The 7,500-nt window shown below is 38.3% G+C and overlaps 1 protein-coding gene across 2 annotated transcripts in view; it reads left to right on the top strand.

Moving 5' to 3' along the window:
* Positions 1–235: 235 nt before the first annotated feature.
* Positions 236–7,500, top strand: part of LOC119597264 (beta-1,4-galactosyltransferase 2-like) — a 19,118-nt gene continuing 11,853 nt past the window's right edge. Inside the window, exon 1 of one of the 2 annotated variants that reach the window (XM_037946800.1) lies at positions 236–580. The gene's annotated coding sequence lies outside the window, so the exon portion shown is untranslated. The remainder of the gene's footprint in view (positions 581–7,500) is intronic. The other variant, XM_037946807.1, reaches the window with a different exon arrangement.

The following is a 7,500-nucleotide window of genomic DNA, read 5'->3' as shown; positions in this document are numbered from 1 at the left end:
AGAGAGAGAGGAGAAAGGAGAAGAGAGAGAGAGAGAGAGAGAAGACGAGAGATGAGAGAGAGAGAGAGAGGAGAGAGAGAGAAGAGAGAGAGAGAGAGAGAGAGAGAGAGAGAGAGAGAGACATAAACAGAGACAGACATAGAGAGACACACACAGACAGTGATAAAAAAGAGAGAGAGAAGAGACACACAGGCAAACAGAGAGAGAGAGAGAGAGAAACAGAAACAGAGCCAATCAAACAGAAACAGAAAAAACAAAAACAAAAAAACACAGACGTAAAAAAAAAAAAAAAAAAACAGTGGAGGAAAGAAGTGGGCGGTCCTTGAGGAAAAGTGGGTTGGAGGTGGGTTGGGGGCCTGAGAACCCACTCACCCCGTTCACAGTCGCGGAGAAGAAACGGCAGCGGAAGGTAACGCGAGAAGAGATTCGGACGGCGCGACTTTCGTGACTATGAGAGTGACACCGAAGTCGATGGCAGAGAAACGGACACAGCCCAGCGTATAAAAAAAATACAAAAGAAGGAGAAGAAGAAGAAAAACAGAACTAAAGACAACGTCGATATATAATAGGTCGTTATAAGGTGGGTTTTACAGGTTTGTTCTATTGATGAGGAGCATTTTAGTTGTAGTGAGGCTCGGTTGCCGTAAGTTCGACTAGGAAAGCGACTTCGAGAGCGAGTGCAGAGAAACGGACACAGCCTAGCAAGTGAAAATAAATAAACGATTTTATTTATTTATTTATTTATTTTATAAGGGAAGATATTCTAATTTTTATATTTTATTGATGAGCGCTGTAGTTGCATTGATGGGAAGTTTTGCAACCTGTTTCATTAAGCTTCAAGAAATAACGCCAAAAATTATAATATTCGGGAATTCCGATTTCTCTTATTCTGTTTATTTGCCATTTCATTTATTTTCATTATATATATAAAAAAAATGGTCTTTATTCCCGTTTTTTTTTTTCTTCAACCATAGCGAGTTCAGAAGAAAAAGAGACAAAAGTCCTATAAATCTATTAGCGATTTCGATGCCATTTCACAGTAGTGATCTAACTTTTTTTTATTAATAAATAAATTAATTTATTTATTTTCTACTTATCAATTAATTAATTATTTATTATTATTATCTTTTTTTTCTTTTTTAATTTGGCTTAACGGCTTATGGACGCTACGTTGCGTGCCCTTGCTTTTCAAAATTATTATTATTATTATTATTTATTTATTTTTAATATATGTGCGTATTTATGTGTGTTTTTAGAACGTGATATCTTTATATTATTTTGCTTATTTGATAAGTAAGTAAGTAAAATTAACTTTTGCTTTTGGCTATAGGCCTACTTAAGATATCTTCCATTACTTTTGATCAATATATATATAAATATATATATATATATATATATATATATATATATATATATATATATATATATATATATATATATGGTTGTGTGTGTGTGTGTGTGTGTGTGTGTGTGTGTGTGTGTGTGTGTGTTTGTGTGTGTGTGTGTATATATTTTTTTCTAAATTATTTACATATCTGTTCACTACGCTTCAAAATTCAAATATGCTAAATTATAGTTCTAATGTTACACGATTATCAACAAACTATTGCGTTTTATTAATATCTGCAATTTTATATACGTTGGATTCTGATCAAATAGTGTGGGCAGTTATTATTCAGTATATTTTCGGTATCTTTTCTTTAAATAGATCCCGTAGCATTTTTTGGTTTCTCTCAATGATCGTTTTTGAAGATTCTCCATTTTGCTTGTTAAGTCGTTAAAGTAAAAAAAAAAAAAAAAAAAAAAAAAAAAAAAAAAAAAAAAAAAAAAAAAAATATATATATATATATATATATATATATATATATATATATATATATATATATATATGTATGTATATATATGTATATATATATATATATATATATATATATATATATATAGTGTTTGGTTCATTATTGATGTAAATACTGGGGTGGTTTTAAGGTTTATTTTGAAAACGTGGGGCATTTCATTTGAAAATTCTATAATAACTTCTTACTTTTTATGTAAATTTATCCCTGTATCTCAAATAACATGTTTAATTAGTTAACTCATCTTAATTCACGTCTTCAGCTGATTAATTCATCTCGATTCAAACCAACCAATCGTCTCATCTCGATTCATATCACCCAGTCAGCTCATCTCAATTCACATCTTCATTCACTACACTCATCTCAATTCACATTTTCACTCATCTTAAATTCAGATCAGCCAATCATCTCATCCCGATTCAGATCAGCCAATCATCTCATCCCGATTCAGATCAGCCAATCATCTCATCCCGATTCAAATCAGCCAATCATCTCATCCCGATTCAGATCAGCCAATCATCTCATCCCGATTCAGATCAGCCAATCATCTCATCCCGATTCAGATCAGCCAATCATCTCATCCCGATTCAGATCAGCCAATCATCTCATTCCGATTCAAATCAGCCAATCATCTCATCTCGATTCAGATCAGCCAATCATCTCATCCCGATTCAGATCAGCCAATCATCTCATCTCGATTCAGATCAGCCAATCATCTCATCCCGATTCAGATCAGCCAATCATCTCATTCCGATTCAGATCAGCCAATCATCTCATCCCGATTCAGATCAGCCAATCATCTCATCCCGATTCAAATCAGCCAATCATCTCATCTCGATTCAAACCAACCACTCACCTTCCAACGTACATCTTTAACCAATCAATTCTTTCCAATCCCCCCCCCCCCCCACCCACTCATCTCTCCCAATCTATCCTTTTAATCAAATCATCCGTCTTGGTTAACCCTCGGCCATTTCATCAATTCAAACTTGCGATTATCTCCGTGGTTAAGTGTTTGGTTGTTTGTTTGCTCGTGTGTGTGTGTGGGGAAGAGAGAGAGAGAGAGAGAGAGAGAGAGAGAGAGAGAGAGAGAGAGAGAGAGAGAGAGAGAGAGAGAGAGAGAGAGAGGAGAGAGAGAGAGGAAGAGAGAGAGAGAGAGGAGAGAGAGAGAGAGAGAGAGGAGAGGGAGAGAGGAGAGAGAGAGAGAGAGAGAGAGAGAGAGAGAGAGAGAGAGAGAGAGAGAGAGAGAATGTGATTAAAAAGAAAAGAGAAAAAGAAAAAAAATCTTTAAATAGGGAATTTATATATTTTCAAACAATGGGAATCAGTCCCATCCCATAGGTAATTCCAAGCAAACGAAAGTGATATCATTTTCAAAAAAAAAAAAAAAAAAAAAAAAAAAAAAAAAAAAAAAAAATGCACTCAAATATAACAGGTAACGACCTCATCCATCACTCGACATGACTCAGCAGTTCGATTCAGCAATCGAATGCAATGTTGACGAAGGGGATTGTGATTGCAATGACGACGATAGCAATGATGATGAAAGGATAAATACAAAACTACTGTTAATAGCAGTACTAGTAGTAGATGTAGAACTATGAATCGTTGTAGTAAAAGCAGAAATAATGATATAATGATAATGATAATGATGATTATAAAATCATTGATATTATTGACTGACGTCATGAAAGTGGGCGTGTCTTGGTCTTTTTTATTATTATGATTAATTACTAGAGAGAGAGAGAAAGGGAGGATAGAGAGAGGGAAGAGAGAGAGAGAGAAAAGAGAGAGAGAGAGAAGAGAGAGAGAGCGAAGAGAGAGAGAAAAAAGAGAGAGAGAGAGAGAGAGGAGAGAGAGAGAGAGAGAGAGAGAGAGAGAGAGAGAGAGAGAGAGAGAGAGAGAGAGAGAGAGAGAGAGAGAGAGAGAGAGAGAGAGAGAGAGAGAGAGAGAGAGAGAGAAAGAGAGAGAGAGAGAGAGAGAGAGAGAGAGAGAAGATTAAAAAAGAGAGTGGGGAAGAGAGAACGAGAGAGAGGGAAGAGAGAGAGAGAAGAAAGAGAGAAAGAGAGAGAATGACAGTGACAATGACAGTGGCAGTGACAGTGATAGAGACAGCCTGGGGGTGGGGGGCATAGCGAGAAATCATGAAAAAGTGACATGAAACCTGAAAAAGAGAAAAGGAGAAAGATATGGATACGATTTTATCAATTAATTTTTTTTCTACCTTTGTTGTGGCAGACGTCACGCAAGAAAAATCATTGACAATGACTCTGCAACTTTCATTATTTCCTGCTATGATAAAGAGAATACAATGCGTAGTGTAATCTGCAGTTTTACTTATCATTCTTATGTCATTTGTTAAGAACGAGATTAAAGATGGGGGGGGGGGGGTATCTTGTTACAGGAAGGAGGCTGAGAAGTTAGTTCCCCCTCTGGTGGCTGGGGTGGTGGGGTGGGTGGCTGGGGGGGGGTGGCTGGTGGCTGGTGGCTGGCCCGGGGCTGGCTGGCTGGGTGGTGGCTGGGGACGGTGGCTGGCTGGTTTGGGGTGGCTGGTTGGGTGGGGTGGGTAGTGGGTGGCTAGGGCTGGGTGGCTGGCTGGCTGGGTCGGGCTGGCTGGTGGGGGTGGGTGGGGGGCTGGCTGGGGGCTGGCGGCTGGCGGCCGGTGGCTAGTGGCTGGCTGGCTGGTGGGTGGCTGGCTGGGGCGGCTGGCGGTGGTGGGGTGGGTTGGGTTTTTTTTGGTTTGGGTGGGGGGCTGGCGATGGATGGTTGGGTTTGGGGGGCTAGCTGGTTTCTCTTTTCTTTCTCTTTCTCTCTCTCTCCCTCTTTTTTTTCCTTTTTTTCTTTTCTCCACTCCTTTTCATTCTCTCTCTATCTGTTTGTCTTGTCTTTCTCTTCCCCTCTCTCTCTCTCTTCTCCTCTCTCCCTCTCTCCCACAGATAAAGAAGTGAGCGAGGGAAAAAGAGGAAAAGAGAGGGGGAAAGGGAGAGACGGGGAACAAAAAGGGCGGAAGGGGAAGGGGGAGAAGGGGGGGGGGGGAAGGGGAGAGAGGAGAGGAGGAAGAGAGAGAAGAGAGAAAAAAGAAAAGAGAAAAAAAAGGGGAAAAAGGGGAAAAAGAAAGAGAGGGAGGGGAAAGAAGGCAGGAGAGAGAGAAAGAAAAAAAAAGAAAAAGAGAGAGAGAGAAAAGGAGGGGAAAAGGGGAGAGAGAGAAGGACGAAAAGGGGGGGGAGGGGGAGAGAGGGAGGGGAGAAAAGGGGAAAGAGAAAGGAAAAAAGGGGGAAAAAAGAGAAAGAGAGAGAGGGAGTGACAGACAGAGAGGGGAGAGAGAGGAAAAAAGAGAGAGAGAGAAAAGAAGAGAGATGAGAGAGGGGAGAAGAGAGGAAAAAGAGAGAGAGGGAGAGAAAACGGAGGGGAGAGAGGGAGAGAGGGGAGAGGGGAAGGAGAGAGGAAGGGGAGAGGGGAAAAGAAAGAGAAAAAAGAAAAAGGAAAAAGGGGAAAAAGAAAAAGAAAAAAGAAAGGGAAAGAGAAAAAAGAGAGAGAGAAGGGAGTGATAGACAGGAAGGCAGAGAAGAAAGAAAGAGAGAGAGAGAGAGAGAGGGGAAAAGAGAGGGGAGAGAGAGGGGAGGGGGAAAAAGGGGAGGAGAGAAGAGGAGAGGGGAAAAGAGAGGAGAGAGGAAAAGAAGAGGAGGGGGAGTGAAGACAGAGACGAGAGAGAGAGAGAGAGAAAGAGTTAACAGACGTGCGTAGGGGGCCCTTATGTTGTGGGGATGTGACCTACTCAAGTAATGACTGGGGCGGGAACAAGTGCCGAGCCCCCCATGGGCGCTTTCTTCCCCTACATGACTTGCGTTTAGTGTCTTTCCCCTGGTGGAAAAATGTTTTTAGCAATGCGTCTTTTGGGTGGGGTTTCGGTATTTCGTTAGTTTATATTTGTGTGTGTATGGATGCATTCAGTGTTTGTGTACATACACAAAAGTACATATATATATATTTTATAAAATATAATATAATTTTAATATATATATATATTATTTTATAGATATATATATATAAAATATAAAATTTAATAAATAACATATATATAATAATTTTACATATATATATATATATATATATTTTATATAAATATATATATTTATATTTTATTATATATATACATAATAATATACATTTTATATATATATACCCTATATTTTTATATATATATATATATTTTATAATATATATATTAATAATAATTTTTTATATTTATATATTATAATATAATATATAATATTATATATAAAAATATATTTAATATGTGTGTGTGTGTGGTGTGTGTGTGTGGGTGTGTGTGTGTGGTGGTGGTGTGTGTGTGTGTGTTTTGTGGTGTGTGTGTGTGAGTACAAAATATCGTGTGTTTATATATAAAAATAAAATATAGATATAATATATATATATAAAATTTGAAAATTTTTAAGGGAATAAAATATATTTTATAATATATATATATTATATATTATATATATATATAAATATAATTTATATTTACATTTTAAAATACAATATATTTATATAAATATATATATATAAGAATTCAAGAAAATAAAGAGGAAAAAGATCCCTCGTAAATCTCTTCGAAAGAACTCAAGCAAAGGCAGCACACAATTTATAGTTCATGAGACCGACCGTCTTCACTTTTTTCTTTTTTCTTTTTTTTTTTTTTTATCAACACCTGGCTGGGGAAAAAAGGAGAGAGAGAGAAGAGAGAGAGAGAGAGAGGGGAGAGGGGAGAGAGAGGGAGAGAAGAGGGGAGAGGAAAAGGGAGGGAGAGGGAAAAAGAGGGGAGAATGAGAGAGAGAGAGGGGAGACAGAGAGAGGGGAGAGAGAGAACAAACGAGAGACACAAGGGGAACAAGAAGAAAAAAGAGAGAGAGAGAGAGAAGAAAAAGGGGGAGAGAGAGAGAGAGAAAAAAGAGAGAGAGAGACGGGAAGAGGGGAAAGGGGAGAGAAGGGGGAGGAGAGAGAGAAGAGAGGGGGAGGGGTGTGGGGGTGAGAGGGGGAGATGGGGAGGGAAAAGAGGAAAAAAGAAGAGAGAGAGGAGAGAGAGAAGAGGAGAGAGAGAGAGGAGGAGAAAAGGGGAGAGAAGGGAGAGAGGGAGAGAGAGAGAGAGAGAGAGAGAGAGCAATACGAAAGAAAGAGAGAGAGAAGGAGAGATAAAGTGTGAGAAAAATAAACCCGAATGAGGAGGCATTAAAACACGTGGGAAAAGTAAACCCGCGTAAGAAAAATGAAAAATGATGAAAAGAAAGATGTCTTAAAATGAGAAAGAATTAATCAAGAAAAGAACATTCTAATAAAAAAAGGAAAATTTGGAAACGGAAGATAATATGATAAAAGAGCAAATAAAAAAGAGGATTTTGTTTTTTTATATAATGATCAAGAACTGGAAGGAAATTCTAAGGAGAGATTGATTGATTGACTGAATAATTATTCAAATTTATCTGCCTCGTTAACAGCTAAAGTCATTAAAGAGAGAGAGAGAGAGAGAGAGAGAGAGAGAGAGAGAGAAAAGAGAGGGGAGAGAGAGGGGAAAAGGGGAGAGAGAGAAGGAAGGGGAAGAGAGAAGAGAGAGAGAAAGGAGAGAGGAGAGAGAGAGAGAGGGAGAGAG

Source organism: Penaeus monodon, chromosome 3, assembly GCF_015228065.2.
Source record: "Penaeus monodon isolate SGIC_2016 chromosome 3, NSTDA_Pmon_1, whole genome shotgun sequence".
Lineage (NCBI taxonomy): Eukaryota > Metazoa > Arthropoda > Malacostraca > Decapoda > Penaeidae > Penaeus > Penaeus monodon.
This window is presented reverse-complemented; position numbering and strand designations above follow the sequence as displayed.